The sequence below is a fragment of the Phoca vitulina genome, unplaced genomic scaffold (assembly GCF_004348235.1).
Source record: "Phoca vitulina isolate PV1807 unplaced genomic scaffold, GSC_HSeal_1.0 scaffold9, whole genome shotgun sequence".
NCBI classification, from domain to species: Eukaryota; Metazoa; Chordata; class Mammalia; order Carnivora; family Phocidae; genus Phoca; species Phoca vitulina.
In genome coordinates, this window is record NW_022589712.1 from 25427769 (window position 1) to 25449551 (window position 21783).

At 44.1% G+C, this 21783-nt stretch overlaps 1 long non-coding RNA gene across 1 annotated transcript in view; it reads right to left on the reverse strand.

Moving 5' to 3' along the window:
* LOC116634250 overlaps positions 1 to 20759 on the reverse strand; it is a 108530-nt gene extending 87771 nt beyond the window's left edge. The window contains exon 1 of the long non-coding RNA XR_004299922.1: positions 20716 to 20759. This is a non-coding gene — a long non-coding RNA (uncharacterized LOC116634250). The remainder of the gene's footprint in view (positions 1 to 20715) is intronic.
* Positions 20760 to 21783: the final 1024 nt, after the last annotated feature.

Below are 21783 nucleotides of genomic sequence, written 5' to 3' on the forward strand. Positions count from 1 at the left end.
CAGTTTGCCATCATATTTCATATCAATGACTGAGAACTAAAAGATAATTGAGAAATGCTTTTTAAATCTAAGAAAACATGACCTTGAACGTAGTATTTCATAACCAGATAAAAATCAATCCAGTATGAAGGAAAAAAGTAAAAATATTGCTATACATGCAATGATATATGAACCTTACCACCCAGGCATCTCCTCTGGTTGTAGAAAATACAAAATACAAAAGAGGAATTTAAAACAAAAGAGGAATTTTTAAAAAGTACAACATGTTACAAAAGGATAAGAAGAAAACCAGCACTTATAATTAAGTCTAAATTATTTTTGATAACATAGCTAAGAAGCTCAATGCAGTTCTTAAGAAATGCCATATGAAACAGAGGGATAGTGTTTTAAAAATGAGTAAGTCTAGAAAATTCCAAATGATTTAATCAAAACAAAGGAAGTAAAGGAGGAAAGGGAAAAGTAAAAGCATGCTACCAGTCTTGTCATGTTGAGGGGGGGAGAAAGAAGTTAGAAATTCAGGTTAATTCTCAATGTGGATTAAAATATATAGGTTTAACTATGATAATTAAGGTTGTATGGATGGGTAGCCCAGACTTAATGTGGGAAAGTTCTATCTAAAGATGTGACTATGGGAGGTGTGGTTCAATGGGGGCCATCACTGGAGACCAACTGCCACAAAGAGAGTCTATCAGACTGATAGTGTATGTTCCCTGACCTAGCAACTCTATTTCTAGGAACTTAGCTACAAAATTGTTGCACAGGCACAAAGATATGTGTATAGTTAGCATTGTGGAACCCAATCCACATGGTCTTCTCAGTGGAATTTGTTTATAAAGTATGTACTTCTTAACATGGAATACCTACGTAGCCATTAAAAAGACTGAAGTAGATTTATTAACACAGACCCAGAAAGATATATTGTTACATGAAAAATGTGCTGAAGCTAGAATGTAGGATATGACCTCAGTTTATGAAACCTGAAAACTCAATGGGTGTGTGTTTATGCATTTATATTTACAACACAAAGAAAAAAGTGTTGCAAACAAAAGTAGAGGAATAGAGTGGAGATACATGGCAAAGAAGGATTTTTTTTTTAAGATTTTATTTATTTATTTGACAGAGAGAGACACAGCGAGAAAGGGAACACAAGCAGGGGGAGTGGGAGAGGGAGAATCAGGCTTCCCACTGAGCAGGGAGCCCTATGCAGGGCTCGATCCCAGGACCCTGGGATCATGACCTGAGCCTAAGGCAGACGCTTAATGACTGAGCCACCCAGGCACCCCAAGAAGGATTTTTAAATTTACCAAAATACCTTTGTATTCTGGATATTTTTTACAATAAACATGTATTACTTTTGTAATTTTATATACAAAACAAGAAAATCATCTCTCTATATAAATACAGATATGTATAAAACTTTAGTGATACAAAGTGTTGTATTCTATGGTTTAAAAAGTACAAAACCAACCTGTTTTAGAGAGAGTGGAGAGATGGAAATTATATTGTTAGACATGGAGTGCATATTAGATTTTATGTGACATCATCATCATGCAGTGAAATCCAGAGAGAGAGGAAGGAAGGAAGGAAGGAAGGAAGGACAGAAAGAGGGAAGGACAGAAGAAGGGAAGAGGGAGGGAGGGAGGGAGGGAGGGAGGGAGGGAGGGTAGCAAGCAAGTACCATCGAGATGAGCAGATACTGCCCCTCGCAACAGAAAATGGCCTCTTTCAAACCATGACATGGCTTACATTTGTTGTAGGCTTCTACTCTATGAATTTTGGTATCTCTCTCTTAATAGGTTAAGGGTCTTCTTCAACTAAACTTTCCATCTGGACCCAACAGCCAAACACTAAAGTGAGAGGGATGCAGATAGAGACTGTCAGGGCAGCAATTATTTTACCTTTGGGAACTGAAACTATTTTTGTTCAAAAAGAAAGTTTGCAGACACAGCATTTCACATTCAGCTTCATAATGCTACACACACAAAAATGATTTGCTATGGAAAACATGTAACAAAGTGGGTGCAAGCCAGTTGTCCTAGAAAAATGACCCAAAGACAGTAATAGCCAATATGTTTATCAGTCTCTCTCTCTCCACATTTATGGAACTTCCATTCTGTGACGAGATACAGGGGCTAAAAAGCTGACAAGGACATCATCTGCATACTCAAGGAGCTGACAGAAGGGTGACAAGTATCCTTCTTGGTAGTTAATTGTAGAACAATTTGAGAAGTTCCATAACCGAGGCAAATAAAGAGCATCCTGACTTCTTGTGCAGTTATAAGCAACTTGCTTGGTCTATTTGTGCCTCAGTTTCCTCATTCATAAAATAGAGACAATAATTGTACTACTTGGTAAGCGTATTCCGGGGGTGAAATGAGAGAACACACAGACATCCACACATAAAGTGAACAGTCGGTAAAAGTTAGCTACTATTATTTGAGAAGGCAAAATTAGGATCCTGGACTCAGATTGCCTGGGTGTGAAACTTGATTGTGGGAACCTATCACTTACTACATTGAGTCTTGGGTTTCTCATCCAAACATGGCGGATGATACAAGTAAGTGCGTCAGAGGCTGCTGTGCGGATTGAAGGAGATCAGCTATGAGAAGGACTTAGATCAGAGACTGGCACCTACGAACTTGATTCATGTTAGTTATTATCACTATCAAAATGCTTCAAAAGGCAAAAGGAAATAACAAGGAACTCTTCCTGAGGGTAACAGAGAATGTTCTGAAGAGGACATAGAGGTGACAGGAGGGCTGGTCTCTGAGTAATGAGCAGGAGTGCTCCAAGCAGGGAGGGTGAGGGAGGAACAGGGCGAGCCAAAAACACAGCAAGAGCAAAGGCAGAAAGAATTTAACGATGATGAGGAGGAGGAGAGCGCATAAACGTCCTTTAGGTTCTGAGAATTATGAGCCAAGTTCAGCGAGAAATGATAAGCCGGACAACTTGGTCAGCGCATCTGGGGTTGTTGAACAACTGAAGAACAGGGCCAGTGTGTGCCCTATGAGCAAAACATAGAGAGGTCCCCTGGAAAAACATCAAAAGGTGGGAGGCAGCAGCGGAGGCAGCCCCAGAAGAAAGCTTAGAGAGCAGAGCTGATGGAATCAAAAGAGGAGGAGAAGGGAAAGAGTTTCAATAAGAAGTGGCTGGTCAACCATGTCAAACGTTGCATAAATGTCAAGTTGGGTGACAAGGAAAAGCAAGACCATTGAACTGGCTGATGAGAAAGATGCTAGTGAGAAGCCCTTTTAATTGTGGTGTTGGCGGAAGCTAGACTGTAATGGGTTGAGGGATTAATGAGATGTGAAGACACTAAGTATTGGCTAAGTATAGACCTCTTTCAAGAAGTTTAGTGATTAATAAAAACAAAAAAAGAAGGGAAAGAAACAGTCTCCTAGAAACTAGAAGATGTTCATTTTTAAATGTCCAAATAAGCAAAATGCCCTTTTGGGAATAGGGTAAAACTTCCCAAGGGAAAAAAAAAAAAAAAAAATAGTACGGGAAGAAAGTTGAGACAAAGGACCAAAATACTTGGTTGAAATGGGATTAGGGGATTAGAGCTGGGGGTGGGGCAGAAAGTTGAAAACCGCAGAACTTGAAATGACTAGGAAATTAAGATGCCAAAAAAGAGGGGAAACAGAAGAGTAAGGACAATCTAGTGGATTTGCTGAAAGAACATGAGGCGAGCCGAAAGTGCAGCCGGAGAAGGCATCCCAAAGACAGAGCCGTCCCCTGCATCTCTCGAGATGAGCGGGGGACACGGTAGCTTCAGGAAACATGCTGCTCCTTACTTAGAATTCCGACTCCTGTTTGCTAAACGGTCCTCAGTTCTAAATATGAAGGTCTATGTTGGCAGCGACAGAGGTTTGTCCCTAGCTGGAGTTAGGGTCCCCTTTAGCCAGAGCCAGACCCCAGATTCTCTCGTGGAATATTCACCCACCTAGAGCACTTGGCCAAAAAGTAGGCCTGTCCTGAACAAGCCAGCGTGAGAAACTGAACAGAAATCTATAACATATCAGAATAACAGAAAGGACTGCCGGGCAATCTGAACAGTGGAATTTCGGAATGAAAGAGAATACTGGATGTTTTTTTTCTGGAATATCTAGAAAAATCTGCCTTGGAATGTTTCGATCAGCTCTTGGATCAGAAGCCAAGTGTTTCTGGAAAATATGATCAGTTGCTCTGCTCCGTGTGGTTCCCAAGTCCCACATCTGTCGACTGAGGAAGGCTCATTTTAAGTCCCACCAACTCTGCGCGTTAGGAAATCGAATGATTCTCCCCTTCGCGTTTCTTTCGTTTTCACAGGAACATGTGTCCCCGGTACAACGCTGATGCCCTATCTTCCTAACCATATTGTTAGCCCCAATTTTGTTTTGGTTTCCTTCTTTTGTCTAAAAGGAGTTAGAAAATGTGTTAAAAGATAAGACAGTTTTAGGACACCCTGGGTGAGGCCAGCTCTTATCCAGTCAGAGAGCCTTTTTATGTGGAAAACACCCCTCGTGGAGGCTGAGCCTCCTGGTTCGAAATAAACATTTTGATGAAACATTCCGCAAGGAAGAACTGGTTCTTAAGTGAAGGAATTGGTGCTTACACCCCAGTGCAACAGTGAACTCCTTCCTGGAACATTTTCCTGTTGTTATGTAAACACTACCTAAATGGGGCTGTTAGAGATAATTGCTGATATTCTCCCACCCTAGGGACTTGGGGAGACTAGAAAAGATGAGAATGATTAAGAGGAGCTATGGAGGCAAAGGCCAGATAGATGACTGGTAACAACCAAATGTCTCTTTTGTAGGCCAGAGACTTTGAGAAATTATTTTTATACCTGGTTTCTATTTCTATTTCTATTCTGGCTCCTCGGTAGACAGATGATGTCTCAGGATCTCTCTGAACGCTTTCTGAGTACGTTATGTGTGTTCAGAATACCTTTCGCGTCTTGAAAGTAAATGCGGACAAGACTCCTAAGACATGATAATATTTAAATTGTGAATACATAATTTTTAGAGACGAGGCATTTTTTTTTTTTTAGAACATTTTAATCTATTCTCACCATCTTCTATTTTGCTAACTTCAGTGAAAAAGAACCAAAGACTTGGCTTCTAATCAGTCAGCCTCAGCAAGGAAGTAGAAGGCAGTATCCGGGAGCTCACCATTCGGCAAATTATATCTGCCTTCCCTGTTTATGGGATGGCTGGTATATGGGTAGACCCCGCAGGAGACTTGGTGTTTCAAGCCAGAGGAGCGAGATCAACCCTCCAGGTTAGAAAGGGTCTGGCAGGGGTTGCCGTGTCTCTGCGGCCCCCCGTAAACCACCTGAGCCACTCCGCCATCACCATAGTCCATGACTGGAGCTCTCTTGGATTTCCATCAGCCAGCACTCCTTGCAGGAAAGGCTCCCTGGGATAAGATGGGGCTCCTTCTAAACCATTGGAGTTACTCTGTTTTTCACTGCCCTTCCAGAAAAAAATTTCATGTTTAACAAGCACTAAAACAAAAACAGAAACAAAACAAAAAACGAAAAGAGGGGCGCCTGGGTGGCTCAGTCAGTTGAGCATGGAACTCTTGACCTCAGCTCTTGTCTCCATCTCAGGGTTGTGAGTTCAAGCCCCACATTGGGCTCCACGCTGGGTGTGGCGCCTACTTCAAAAAAAAGAAAAAACAACCTGCAAGAGGGCAGCGCCTAACGCCATCCTGCAGAATTTCCCATCCTGGCCAAGATGTTAGTGTTTGTTTCGCCTCCGACTAGCCGGGAGACCTGAAACCACCAGCAAAACAGCTTGGTGACTTAGTTTACCTCTCCATGAAATATTTGCCTGCCTACTCCTTGGGGTTGTGAAATAAAATGTCCTCGGAGTGTTATGAACTTACATGTTTGCATAATCTGTTCCCTAGCATTTAAAGTCTGTTGAGCTAATCCAGATGGAGGCATGCAGCAAAATCAGAATTCAAATGAACCAGGTGGAAGTGAGTTAGTATTATTGTGTATGAATGAGGCTGCACCAAGCTTGCATTAGCAGGGAACGGCAGCCCGCACCACCTCTGTAAGATGCTGCACTTTCTGGTGGGAGTTTTTGTTTGTTATTCTTGCTGAGTGAATCCTTAACAGAATACACTTGGGAGGCCAGTGTGAGACAAAGCAGGTTTAGGCTTTAATTTTTCTTATATTCTGATTAGGGGAAATAGTTTGAATCCAGAAGGATGTCATTGAGTGCAAACACAAACCTGGAGCCGGGCCCATTGGGCACGAATCTCAGGGGCTATTAATCTGCAACCTTCAATTTGTAAATATGCAGGAGACTGAGTCAGTAGAAAAAAAAAATAATTTTAAACATCTGTGGTATTCTTTCTGTTCCAGATTAATTACACTGCTTGTTTGTTGATGCTGACCAGAATTTTCAATCTTCTGATGCTATACTCAGAACGTCATAAGTACTTTTCTATGTGTTTATCACTTACTCCCATGAAACTTTATCTCTGCCCCAGTCTGTCTCTCATAATTTATTTTAGGTCCTAATTTTGTTCTTTTGCTCACCTGCCCTAGAGTTCTTTATCCTTTTACGCTGAGCAATACGCAACTCTTTTTCAGCGAGTATTTATTATTACTTTGAAGAGATACCTTGTTAATACACAGTCCCACACACATACACATCATTCAATCAAAATGATGATATAAGTGAAAATCCAAACATGCCGTTTAATCATTTAGAGAGGCTGATAATTATTTTCAATCAGCTAGGATTGCTCTGCCAGTTCAAAGAATTATTAATGAGAGCCAAGTTTGTTAATAGATTGTGAGCAGCCCTTTTCTGTGAGTGGGGGAAGATGCCAGGAAAGTCATTCTAGAAGTTACTATCCAGCCCTTATGTCATACGCCCATGAAGCCCATCCTCACCTTCTGAGTTCCCAAGAGCCCAACTCTTAAAATCTCTACCCTGTGATCCGTGAGGGTACCTTGCCTGAGCCGAATCACTGGCAGCTCTAAATAGAGGAGAATCACAAAGGTTTTTGTTGTTTTTTTCCTAAAATAGCCCAATTTGGAAGTGAGAAAGGGGCTGGTCTTCTCCAATGTGTAAAGCAGCCGCAATGCTCACCTCCAACTCCAGTCTGCCTTAATAGTCATCGTCCCTTCTCTTTCCCCTCCCCCACAACCAATGGCCTGCGTCTTCTCTGGCTCCAGGATGACCAGAGAGCCCCTGTTTGGGGACTCAAGCTCCCTTCCCTCACTCTTGGCCCCAAGAGCTTCTCCTCAAACCCCAGCCAGCTCCCATGATCTTCCTTTCCTCTTGTCCAGAAACTCGAAGTCTTGGCCAGCTTTGGGTTTCTTTTTAACCCTGCTATGATGTACTCTGTTCCCTGGAGTTTTCTGTTTCCAGGCCAAGGCACACAGCGGCTCACTTCTTTCCTCCTCCTAATGATAATCCCACAGCTCTTTTTGTTTTGTGGGTTTTACTGAGAATCACCAAGGAGAAAAAGAGAAACAAAAGAACCCACATGGAAGAAATGTGACTGCATAAGAACCCTTATTTGCTCCATTCGACTATAGCCTTTACTGATCCCTCCCGACCTGCTGAGCCCTGCCTTCTGGAACCTAATGGTTACTGCTTCTGCGCTATGCTTCTGGGATGATCTTGGAAGCCCCACTGGCCACCAACTTCCCTTGGCAAATAGTTCACTAACCTCTCCTCTCAACAAGGAGGGCAAAATGAAAAGCGGATAGTGGTCTCTCCTTAGGTAGTTTTTCTTTCTCTATAGCTCTTCAGATGGATAGCATATGCATCATTGGTCTCCTACCTTACAGATATCCAGAGCATAACAGAAGCTAAATTAAATTAATACACACACACACACTGTAACTCTAATCATAGTGCAATTATTTGACATTGAGACTATTTTGAAAACTTCAGAATATCTCTTCATTTTCTCATACCCACCCCACCCGATCCCCTCCTCCTATTGTGTTTCGATTAATGAGGGCTTTCTGCTGGATGCTAATAATTTAGCATCTATCTAGGGATGTGCTCATAAACTGGCTCTCTGAAAAGGACAAATACACAAAAAGCCCTGATTCACAATGTTTGTCCATTGCTGTGATGTAAACACTTCCACCATGGTCCATTTCAGGCTACCATTGATTTAGGAACCAGCTGGTACGAGCTCTTTCAAGCCAGTCAGAACAAGTTCTAGCATACCCCGTACACTTCCAGTCTTTTCTCTTCTCAAAGCTTGCCCTGTGCTTCCTGCCTTTCATTTGCAAAAGCAATATAATAAGTAAATCCCAGCAGAACGTGAAGGGCTGAATGAAGTCCCTGTGTTTTTTCCCTGCCAGGGCCATGGTACTCGTCATGGAGGGCTCCTGGAAGAGGCCCTCAACCCAGTGGGTGAAATCCACAGTCAGCAATGAAGGGGCCTCTAGGCAAAAGGTACACCCCCTCCGTGGCAGTGCAGGGAGGGACAGAGGAATGCCAGGATAGGCACAAGGAACTTAAGAGCAGGGACTCCTAAGCCAGAACGCCAAGGTTGGTGATATTGGGCAAGACACTTGACCTCTCTGTGCCTTCATTCTTCATTTGGAAAATTAGGATAGTAATATTGTATTTCATGGAAACTGAGCCATCATCTATTGTAAAACATACCATTATTTTATGTTCCATTAAGAAATTTTAAAATGCTGCCAATTAAACTATGACATGCCATTAAAAGTAAGACACATCCCAATTTCACAGATGCTAAGATGTGAGAGAAAAATCTGTTTTAGAGCCGATGGATGATGGTAATAGCTTCCTCATAGGTTGTTGGAAAGATTCAATGAGCTGCTATATGCTTAGAACAGGGCCTGGCACATTGTAGGAACTATGACTTCGCAATTATAGAATTTGCTATTATAGGATCATTATTATTGCAAAGAGATTAAGGAAAATAAAAAAGATGCAAAATATCTGACTCCAGCATTAACACTTCAGATTTCCTCGCAAGACGAAGTATGAGCTAATGTGGTTCTAAACTAGCATTTTTCAAGCTATTTTTCTTATAACCACATGGGCCTCAGGGACAGCAAGAGAAAAGAACTAGAGGTGGGAGTAAGGGTGGGGTGAAAGCCAAGCAAGAGAAATTCTCAGTCCCCGCAGGCAAAACTCAACCAAAGCAGCTCCATTTTTATCAGCTGAATGGACTGGAGTTGGATGTAAGGTTTCATTTTCATTGTATTCCTGGGCTTAAATATATATGGGTGTGTCTAGCCAGCTTACAAAACACTTGCCCCCTGGTAGGTAGCAACCTCGGCAGCTGCACAGCGAGGATCTTTCGCAATCGTAAGCTAATTCTCCCTCGGACTCACAGATCCCTGAGTCCAGAAAGTGCTCTTGGTGGTGGGCAGGCAGGAGCCATGCCCCCCCCCCCCCCCGCCCCGAACCTTCTCCCAGCAGCCCGCACTGGCTCCTCGTCCGACAGCTCCCTCCACCCACCGAGCCTCGGCCGTCACCCCGGGGATGTTCCTGTCTGCACCAGAGCTGTTTAAATGTTCAAGTCCAGTAAGCAAGGACTGAAGCAAGAAATTTAAATACGGTAGCAAAGTTTATACCCTAAACGCCTCTCTAGTGGTTCCCTTAGCAACAGCTCTTACTTTTTAGGGCTCACCTTGGCTACAGGCTGCTTTAGCAATCATCTGTCAGACCAATTTCCAAAACAGCTCATGTCCCACTCAGAACCCAACCGTCTAAGCTGAAGCTGGAGTAGGAAACATAACACATTTTTGAACAAAGGTTTAAAATATCCTTAAAAGTACTCATAGCCTCCCTCGAGATCCATCCAGGTCAATAAATATATATATATATATATATATATATATATATATATATATATATATAAAAACTAAGTGGGGACAAACGAATGACCAAAGTTGTTGTACTTTGATTCCAACTACCCAACGAATGTACGTAGACATGAAGAACAATATCTGAGAATGAAAAGGGCCGCTTTGAGGCATTGTAAAAGTGGGAGATTAAAGAATAATTTTATATTGTTTAATATGGTTGGATTTGTGTTTTATTAAAAATGTCAAGGGGCACCTGGGTGGCTCAGTCGGTGAAGCATCTGACTTCGGCTCAGGTCATGATCTCATGGTCCTGGGATCGAGCCCCCCGCCCCTTGAGGCCTGCATCAGGCTCCATGCCCAACAGGGAGTCTGCTTCTCCCTCTTCCTCTGCCCCTCCCCCTGCTCATGTGTGCTCTCTCTCTCTCTCTCAAATAAATAAAATCTTTTTTAAAAATGTCAAAGCACCTCTCATACATTCATTCAACAAACATTTGTTGTACACGTAACTCGTGTTGACCCTGGTTTACTCCACCCCGTGCTCACGTTTCCTGCCCTTCTCTCATGTCCCCAGGTATTTCAGCCTGTCTGTATCTGTGCCTTGGGTGTGTAAGCTTGACCTACACTGTCGGGCTCTCTGATGGCAAAAGATTGTCTATTTTTACCCTGTAAACCATAGCTCTTCCCTCCCATGGATACTGTAATACTTGAGTTACATAAAACAAGATCAAGGGTACAAGGTCAGCTAACATACCAGATGAATTACAGAAAAAGCTCTTCATGCTTTCCCCCAAGTAGGGCTGGTGATCCCCAAGACAGAATAGAGAACATCTGAAACTCCAGGGCCACTGTTTGAAAAGGGATGCTGGTACTTGTCTAGGGTAAGGACAGTGGATCAAAGTTCAATTAGAGAGGGCGCCTGGGTGGCTCAGTTGGTTAAGCGACTGCCTTCGGCTCAGGTCATGATCCTGGAGTCCCGGGATCGAGTCCCACATCAGGCTCCCTGCTCAGCAGGGAGTCTGCTTCTCCCTCTGACCCTCCTCCCTCTCATGCTCTCTGTCTCTCATTGTCTCTCTCGCAAATAAATAAAATCTTAAAAAAAAAAAAAGTTCAATTAGAGAAACAAATCTACCATGAACAATGTAGAATAGGGATTTATGACAGGGGCTAAACTTTACACAAGTACAGAAGCTGCTGGAAAAGTACATGCATGCAAGTTGCTTCTGTGGCTGGTGTTGGGCATGAGGTTGCCATGGGCCTGGGCCAGCAGTCAGGAATGAGAACAGGAATTAGAACCTGAGACGATCAACTGGAACCTACCAGGACAAACTGGAACTCACAGCTGTCTGGAAATCACATCTGTCTTTCCTCATCCTCAGTGTCAGTGATGAGGTGATCCACATGGTAAAGCCAAGGCGATGTACCACACAGGTACATGTCCATCCGGCTAGAGGCTCCTGCTGGAGGAGCTGTGGCCTTGGGTGGTCCACAAGGTGAGCAAGCAGATCAGCATCCATACAAAAGACGGCCATTGTGCTTGGAGTTCCAGCACCGCCCCCCCCCCCCCCCCCCCCACCCCACCCCCCCGGTCAGTTGCTTCACTTATGCCTTTCTTCAAATGTATCTTGTGCTCAGTAGTAACCTGGAGCCATACAGCGAAAGGGACTATAGGGAAGGGACCATGGGATTTCTGGTTGAGCGAGTAAACAAAGCCGCACCACAGACCTCCCCACTTCCCTCCCTAGAATGATTTCGTAGAAACGGCGACTATAACAATTCTAAATTCAATTTAATGTGAAGCTTGGTACACAATCTGGAGGCCCTGGAATTTCTAGAAGAATCACTTAGAGGTCTCATTCTCATGCCTAAATTTAGGAATGGAAAAGTCAGTGCAATGGAAGAACCTTATAGAAAAGGAATAGAAATAGAGTATTCAGATTGGGAACTATTTGAAATTATACTAATGTTTATGTCTTCTGTTGCCTAAAAAGCAACTACAATTGCCCCCCCTTATCTGCAAGAGATACCTTCCAAGATCCCCAATGGATCCCTGAAATAACCTATACACACTATGTTTTTTCCTATACATACATATCTATGATAAAGGTTGACTTATAAATTAGGCACAGTAAGAGATTAACAACAATATTAAAACAGAACAATTATAATAATACACTATAATAAAAGTTATGTGACTGGTCTCTCTCTAAATATTTTATTGTACTGTATTTATCCTTCTTGTGATGATGAGAGATGATAAAATGCCTACGTGATGAGATGAAGTGAGGTGAATGACAGGCACCAACATGGTGTTAAGCTACTCCTGAGTTTCTGGCAGTATCTCGGGAGGAGGATCACCTGCTTGTGGACCAAGGTTGGCCCCAAGTGACTGAAACCCTGGGTACCTGAAACCACAGAAAGCAAACCAGGGGTAAGGGAGAACTACTGTACCAGTAAGGTATTAAAGAATTTTCCAAATGCCTTAATTGTCTCTGTCCCCCTCCAAAAGGAAAAAACAAAAAACAAAAACACAGAGAATCAGGGGGAGGAGGAGGTTGATCTTTGTATGAAGAAGCCATTTATGCCTTCATTACAAAAAGTTTAACCAAACACTGACAGAATACCTAACTAGTTCCTCTCCTGGGCTGGACACTGTGCCGATAATGTCCTCCATGAGGACATCTCAAGGGAGGATCGGGACGAGGGTCAGAATCAGTTCTCAACATGTTTGAACTGACAGCTGCTATGCAACAGCCTGGCACCTAAACAAATTGCTGGCCACTGGCCCTAAACCTGGGCATATGCGGCCAAAGCCAGGTGCAGGCAACGGACACAAGGAGCATTCTCTCGGAGGTAAGACAGAAGCCCACTACCAGGGTGCTAGCTGAGCCCTTTAGATTAAAAATTATGTACAAATATTCATCAAAAAGAGCCCCCAACTAAAAGCATCATCATCATCATCATCATCATCATCGTCATGACTACTAGTACCAACACGATCTTCAAGTAGCAGGACATTTGTCCTACACAGATGTGAAGTCCAGCCAAATATCCTTGTGGGCTAAAGCAACTGCAGGTCATAGACCCAATCAATAGAGGCTGAGCTGCTGGATGAGGGCCAGAAAACTCTACTTTTATTTTTTCCACTTGGTAGAATAAGAGCCCCTGCGCTGCATTGGTAAAGACGACTGCTGTGCCTCTTCCCTTTCCAAAAGGCAGGCTGGACATCACTATTTTGAAAACATGACATTTTTCACATTCATGAGCTGGGTTGGGTTTTGTTTTGCTGGGGTTGTTTCCCGTATAATGATTATTCACATACACCTGACTAACCACCTGTCAAATTAAAAGTCAAGGGCCTCCCGTCAGGAATTCTGGGGAAGGATTTTCTCCCACGGAGGCTTCATCAGGAGTTACCTGTTAGAACGAGCCGGATCGCCCCAGCTGATTGCAGGCTCACTCTTGCCCCGTGGTCCTTCCCACCACTTCTAAGAGTCCTAGCAGATTCCTGGGAAGTCTGATTCCACGGAGTGGGTACTTAGCTGAAGTCAATTGAGAAAATGGAGTCCTCTCCCATTTGGACGAAGCGTCACAATAACATCCTTCCTAATAGTTTCTGTAAGGTTTATTTGGCTGTTTCTGCTTTTATTCTAAAATAGCTAGTCAGGGGTCTAAACTGCTGTGGATCACACATTGTCCTATGCAAGCTAATTGGTAATGCCAAAAATGTTCCTAATAATGGATTTTTTCCCAGGCATTAAAGAAATATAATCAAGTGAAAGCAGCTGTATTGAAATACTCCTATAAACTCTAAGTCAGCACATTTGGTTTCTTAGTTATTCCTCTATGGCAAACCAGTGCAGGTATTAAATGTGGGTATGGTAAATGGTTACAATTCTTCAAGTTAAGTGAAACTCCCATCATTTCAATATTTCACTAACCTATAAGCAGCTGACTTTAAATTCATCTCATATTTATTAATGATTATGGTGATATATAAAATGATGCTCATCAGTATAAAATAGATATATCTGCCTCATCAGTATTTTGTACATTTATTTATACATTTTATAAACTACAAGCACCCACTTAGAAGCATTTCCTGCTATGCTTCACTAGAGAATAAAAATTCTATTTTTGAAAAATTATATTTGTTTATTGGTCCGTTCCTCTAGTCTCCTAGTTCTCTGACAAAAAAAAAAAAATTATCCTCAGTAATAAAACATAAATATTCAGAGCTTGAAAACACATGACAATGAAGCAATGATCACATTTATATTTATGAAATACAATAAAAAATGTAATATACGCCATCACTAAGAATTTGCTGTACGCCAGGAGCTGTGCTAAGCACATTATGTCTGTTATCTCTTTTAATCCTCCTAACACTCCTGTATGTAAGTGCTATTGGTATTAGACCCATTTCATGCATGAATAACATAAGATATAGGGGAAGAGAAATATTCAAGGCTACCCCGATTGTAAGCTGTACTGCTGGTATTTCAGTCACAGTTCCGATTCTAGAGACTGAGCTCTTGGCACCCCAGCTACACTAGTGATAAATGAGTGATCTTAACTTGTAGGATCTTAGCTTGTTACGGATCACTCTGAGATTCTGATTAAAGTTATAGAAACTCTTCAGAAAAATGCATCTCTCTTTCTCTCTCTCGTACACTTGCACGTGTGAGCACACACACACACACTGCATACCATTTCAGAGGATTTCTAGACCTCTTTGAAGACCATCTAGAGTTTTCTTGGAGTCCATAAGCCCCAAATTGTAGAACTCTCATTTCAGTATTTCCTTCAGTATCAGTGTGTTGGAAATCGGGTCGCTGCCTGTTTAAGGAGCCCTGCTGTGCAAATGAAAAGGTTACCTGAGTGTGGAGAGTGACCTAGATCCTCGGACGCCCGAATGCCTACCAGTGGCCAGAGCAATGAATTAAGATAAGAACAGAGTGGACAAGGAGAGAAAGACCCAGGGCTCAAACCCACATGTCAGAATTAAGGAGCCCTGCCTTAAGGGGGTCTGTGTCAGGTTCTTCTAAGTCCCAAAAAGAGATGAGGGAGGAATGAATGGGTGTTGTAAGGATACATCCTAGAGAAAGAACCTCACGGAAGTAAGAACAGGACCTGTGGTAGGGCCAGAATTTTCTGAGCACGACATTGGACCAGAAGACTGTGCAGGTCCCACACAGCCATCCAGATGCTGGCAACAGGAACATGTGGGTTTGTCCCCCGTGGTCTTTCCTTGTCCACTCCTTTCTCATCTTTCTGACCTGCTTGTTCTTACTCCAGATCGCTTACCTCATCCCACAGAAACTCCTAGGTGTAAGTAAAACCTCTCGGTTTTTGTAAACTCCAATTTCTGCTTCCTCGTAACTTCAGGTTACCCTGACACCCACAGTTCTGACCTGACTTCAGGGCTTCTTTCTCATGTCTTTTTTCAACTCCTGTTTCCACCACCACCCAAAGGAACAGGGTTCGTTGCCCCATTCTTTCAGTATTTCCCAGTTCAAGAGCTTGATGGCAGCTCATGTTTTTTGCATGAGGTCATGCCACAGGTTTTTAACGAGCCTTACATTTGGCTGTGATTGTGACACATACCACCTTAATCCAGCCAGCTGCAGCTGGTGGCAGAGAAGGTAGGGGACTCCTCTATGGGACTGGACACGTCCATGCCAGGCGTGTGTTCCTCATTAGATGATGTGGGGCAGAGAATTTCCTGTCGATGTCCAGGGACAAACCACAGGACAGACCCTCGGGACAGGCTGCCGTGGGAGATGCCAGGACAACCTCCCACCCTTCACACAGGGTCCATCTACGACTGGGGGAAAACATCTGCATCTGACGTCAGCCCGGTGTGCCCCTCAGCTGTGCACCGTCCAGGATACCCGTGTCAAGGGATCTCTGTGTCACGCTTCGTGACACATCCTACCTCTCGGGACGTTCACTGGTTGCTCACTGAGCTTTTGAAGGAGGAAGTGGCTTAATGGGCACTGTGACACATGCAGTACAATAGAGTGACAGAGGTAGACAGGACTCTAAACACCATCTACTCTACCCACGCATTCAGTGGAGCGGGAGGCCGGGCCTGTGAGGAGCTACGTGCTCAGAGAGATGGACAGAGTCGGCAGTGGGGCCCCGATTCCCAGCCCACTTCTCCCTTTATCACACCTGTTCCCTCAGCCACGTTGGCTCTTCATTCCCTTGCTGTCACTGAGTGCCACCATTCTGTAGCAAAACAGAAAAATAGGAAGGCCTGTAAAAGCATCTCACACTATAAAGGTTCCATCCCAACTTGTGTACATCGATAGGGTCTCAATGACCATCAATATATGATTTATGGGAAATAATCCTAGATTAGAAGACTCACTCTGTCACTCAGACATGAGAGCTAGGCTCTATTTCTTCTTCTGAGCTCTAGCTATTCGTTATGCCCTCATCATTTATCTAAAAAACATGAACGGGGTGTCTGCTATTTTCAGGCTCTGAGTGTAAAATCCTGTAGAACAATTGTTTTGTTCCTCAAAGAGCTCTTATACTCTAGGAGGGCAATGTAAGAGGCCTGCTGCCCCCAAGGGGTTATGGAGGCAAAGGAGGAGGGGGCAGTCAACTCGTGGCTGGAAGGGGGTCAGGCAAAGCTTGCCAGATGGACCCTTGAAATGTGAAGGCATGGTAGAGGAGTGGTTAGCCAAGCAGGGCAGGGGGCTGGGCAGGCAGATGAGGGAACGCATTGCGCATCTGGGGAAGGCACAGTATGGCCAAAGCAGAGCTCAAGGGGAAGTCAGGGTGGGAATGGCAAGAGATGAGGCGGGCAAGTAAGTAGGGGCCCGGTGACAAAGAACTTCAAGGGCCATCCTCCCTGTTTACCTATTGGCCATGAGTTACAAAGCCAGATTTTGATTTTACAACAGTTACTGTAATGGCTGCCTGGAGAATGTGTATCAAGAGCTGAAGACTGAAAGAATGGAAACAAGTTAGGGGCCTGTTTCAATAATTCAGGAGAGTGATGATGGTGTTCTGGCAATGGGACCAGAGAGAAGTGGGTATATTCTAGAGATTTTTAAATGATATTATTTAAAGGCCGTGGAGATGGATTGTACGTCCCTGGAGAGCAAGGCTGTGCGGGGAGTAGGAGGGGAAGAGGATGCAGCACATTCCCGACCTGGGTGGGGGTATTGGGCACTAGGAGGTTTCATCTGGGACATTTGCCTGAGGTTCTGATGAAACAGCCAAGCACAAAGTTCTGGTGGAAAACTGGACAGGAGATCCAGAACTCAGCAGAGAGGTTGGCTGGGAATACAATCATCAACAGATATAGGTAAGTGGTACTCAAAACAAAGAGTTACCCCAGAAACCTTTTCCAACTGCATGCACCATCCCCTTGAAATTCTCCAAAGCCTTTTCTCCCCAGCCCCAACCCCAGAAGGGCTCTCCACTCCCAATTCTTGAGCGTGTCAGCCATGAGTAGAGTTAAGTCATTAGCACCAGTGTATAAAGCGAAGGAGAAGAGAACAGGGGACAGCAACCTTAGAGACACTGACATTTAAGGGATGGGTTAAAGGAAAAGAGCGGTGATAGAACCTGAGGAGCATCCAGGGAGATGGACAGAAAACTATTAGCGCCAAATGTCCAAGAAGTCGGGAGAGGAGAGGATGTCACAAAGAAGGAGGTAGATGTGAAATAGACCCCAGAAGTGTTAACACTTTCTGCAGTGCCCACAGAGCTGTGACAGGGACCACATAAGCGTAAGTATATGCAGGTGCTTCCTACAATATAAAATAGTATACAACATAAGCAGTTATTATTATAACTTAAGACTCAAGTCAGCTGCCACTGACTCTAGGCATCCCTCCCTAGACCCTGCGGGCCTTCCTCCCAAGGTTCGCTCAACACCATGTTTAGCTGGCCTGCACCCAGGACGGATGCTATGTTTAGTTGCCCTGCGCTCCGCACCAGAACGGTGCCCAGCCTACAGGAGACAGGGAACACGTGCTTGCAGAATGAATGGACGGTTAGGATTGCGTCACTGCATTCCATGATTCTCTTCAAAATGGAACAGATCCCAGTTCAGATTGCTTTTTTTCAAAAATAGAACCTAATAGGCTTATTCCTTTTTCCTGGCATCTCCTTGTTGCTGTTTTATTTTATGCCCTCACAGCTTAGAAAAAACCCAATCAGATCCTTATAGTTATAAAAATTATTTCCAATAGAAAAAAATTATTTCCTACAGAAAAAAAGATACCTAAAAAAATATATCCTCCCTCTCATGACTTCCATTCTGCTGGGTGCCTTGTATCTTTCGAGAGCCCATGTTTGTTGTCTGATCTCCAGCATGTTCATATCCAAATCAATCTGAACTAATTTTGCAAGTAAAATGTTTTGAGAACTCACCCGAAGTGCTTTCCTAAATTCTAAACATTTAACATCTGCTTGGCTGGACTCAGTTCCTAGTCTTTTTAGTCTACTTAAATCTACCAATTTGAATTGTCATCATTTATCATTTCAAAATCTCTATTATTTATTGCCCTTGATTACATTATCACAGGTGTTCTGTACTACTTATGTTTCCCTCAATTTTCCTGATATTCTCTTGTGAAATCCTCATATCTAATTTACCAGGGGGTCATTTCTACTCTTTCTCCAGATTCTGCAAACTTATTTCTGAATCTCCTCCTAGGTCTCGTGTGCATTTTTAAGGATGATAAACTCAAGAAGTTTCTCTTCCAGACTTGCAGATTTTCAGGGCATTTACATTTCGGAGACCTACTTTTTATGAGCAGATATTTTTACAAGGTGGTTCTACTAGTGATCTATTCTTTATTCTTCAGTGCTTACTCAGTTTTTCCAGGGCTGAAGATGAGCCTCCCCGTACTCAGAGCATGCACCCCTCCCCCCCTCCACCACCATGCTCCTAGTGTGCTTGCTCTTGGCTGAAGCACACAGGCCTTCCTCTTCCTCCTTTCACACCCAGCAGGGAGCAGTGAGGAGACCAGCCCCACCCTGCAACCTTTGGTCGGAGCCATCTATTGCTCTCAGCCTAACCACCCACCCCTTTCAACCTCAGGATAATAGCATGAACAAGTTTAAGAGACTCTCATGGGCTTCTGTGTGCACCCCGCAACCTACAAAGATGGAATGGGTTTCTCTCTCTTCCCGCAGACATAGAGTTCAAGGCAGAAGAAAGGTCAAAACAGTAGAGCTGCACATGCCTTGCCCGGATGATATATGGACGCCTGTAACTGTACTCCAACCCCAGCTCAGCTTTTATTAAATACCAAAAGCCCAACACATTCATATAGGCAGAGAGATCGATACCTATCTGAAGTCTCAGGAGCAGGCAGCGTCGGACCACCCCTCTTCCATGTTAGGAATTTATTCACCCCCAGATCTTCTGATGTCCCTATCTGTTGATGCCATGCTCACAGGAGAGAGAAGCTTACTTACCGGGCTCGGGTCAAGAATTTCGAGACCAGTCAGCGAATTGTCAGGAGCAAAGGGTTAATACAGACATGGACATTGGGGAAGTTACTATGGACCATGGAGCCAAACTAACTTGTACCTATTGCGTCCTAAAACATGAGCTCTTACTTAGAGAAAATATTTGTTGCTCACCCTCCCACATCTCTGCCAAAGGGTTTCAGTCCTCCCAACTGATATGTTTTTCTCCAGCAAACCTCTTAAACAGCCTTGTCCTTGGTCAACAGTGGAAATAAAAACTCTTGGGCTGCTTCACTTCTTTCAGTCTTTGGGAAAACAAAGAAAAAGAACAACTTGGAAAAGCCATCAGTTAAAATTCTGGTATGCAAGTAAGATAAGATATGCAACATCCTGAAGCCTCACTTTGGTTATTTATAAAGCGGAAATAATTATATCTGTCTCTTAGGCTTGTAGTGAAGCCTGAACGACACACCTAATGTAAAGCAAAGAGCATCTTGCCTAGAAAGAGCTCAATAAACACGAGCTATAATTATGTATGCGTGTATATACGTTATCTTTCTTTAAGATGTATTGCTTTGCCAGGAAATACGCCAACAGGATCACCCTAACCTCAGTAGATAAACAGCTGAGTTTCCAATGAACCCACATTCCTTTATACTAGAATTAGATCATTAGTATACGTAGTAAGCATAGGTCCCTGCGTGTTGTTGAAGTATCTTATCGGTTGGAACCCTGGTTCCACCTCTCTCTCTGGGTCCTTCAGCTCTCTCAGGCCTTCTGCTGTACCCCAGACCCTCTCGCCTCTTCTATGCCTGGTACCCAAAGGTCCATAATGGGTAAGCAATTTAGTTGTGCCTGAATCTTATCGGAGGGCATTCTACCAACCTAAGGGAAACTACCCATCTGGCAGAGGCACTCTCACGGTGGAAAATTACTGATCCACACTGAACTATATAAAAATCCATTCGTAAAAATCCTAAGAAGAGCAAACACTTCGCCTGGCAAGTTCTTCAGCAGGGTCCTTGTCTGGCAGGAGCAACCACCCTCACTAGGCACCAACCAAAACGCCAGCCCTGAGCGGTGACAAATCTGGAATTCTCTGGCAGATGCCAGTCCAGGGCCGACTGCACAAAGGGGACCCTTCTTACGAGCTCAGCACTGACTCTGAACACACGGAGAATTCGTTTTGGCTGGAAGGGAAAAGCCAATGTGGAAAATATAATCTGATGGACAGGATTTGAAATGAAAGCCACAATACGGCCCCAGCTTCCCGGGCCTAAACCCTTACCGGCAGAAGTATAAACACTGTTTGGAAGCTGAGACCAGGACACAATACGATACCACAGCAAAAGCTCAAAAAGTAGCAAGGGGTTGGAACACTGAAAGACTAACTCTTATTTTCAAGCTGTGAATCACCGGGCTCTAAATAGAGAGGAAAAGGTGTATCAGCTACCACTGACCTTGCCTTGTCTGTGCTGAGAAACTCTCCTACGGCCTGCAGCGCTGTCTCACAAAAAGATGACTAAGACAAGTCCTGGCTTTTGAGGTGTTTGTCCCTGGTGGAGGAGGCTGGCAGGTAACTAAAATACCAGCCTTACTATGGAAAGTGCCAAAAGCTGAATAAAAGCAAAAAGCAGCTGGAGCAGATAGCTCTAATCTCCAGGGGTACGTGAGGGTCCACGCAGAAGAGGGGTCAGCCCATCGGGTCTTGGAGAGACAGCGGGGGGGGGGGGGGGGGGGGGGGGGGGGGGAGAGCTCACGAGGGAGAGAACGCAGCGAGCACAGAGCCGGCTCAGAGGGGGAAGGACGGGGCGTGGCAAGGAACTGGCTCAGTCCGGTGGTGGCAGCCTCCCAGCCAAGTGGGGGCGGGGACTGGGAAGGAGCTGAACATCCAGGAAGATTGGCCTTGGCTCCCTGGGCCTTTGGAACATTTCAGATCTGCTTTTGAAAGGAAAGTCTCTGCCACGGGTGTCAAGAATGAACTGGAATCAGGAAGAGAGTTGAAATGTGTATCTTTGCATATGTATTTTTTTTTTCCTTCTCTGCTGTTTGAAAAAGCGATCCCAAATGCAAATTGACAATTGTCTGGTCATTACAGGCGGCAAGCACCTCTTCCTGGGTATGTATTTACTCTCCATAGCAGGGATTCTCCACCGTAGGGGATCCCTCCACCCTGGCTGGTCTCATTCCACCTGCCTTGGGGAGGCCACAGCAGACACCTTCTTGCCAAGGGCGCCCCACAAGCTTCCCCCACCTCTAGTCCAAGGTGGCTTACGCTCTCTGCTGAATCTAGCTCACTCAGTGTGGGGTAGAGAATGGCCGTCTGATGTGATGAAAAAAAGTGGTGTGATAAAGGTGATGCAAACAGAAATCCTTCTACTGCTTTGCAGGCCCTATCGGCCCAGATCAGCTTTCGTCTAGACATTTGCTCTCCCATGTGCTCCTGGCGCTCGGAAGGCTGACCTTCACCTTGAGGGGGTCATTATTACCACTGCAAGTGTACAAGTCCCCACAATCATGCATGGTTT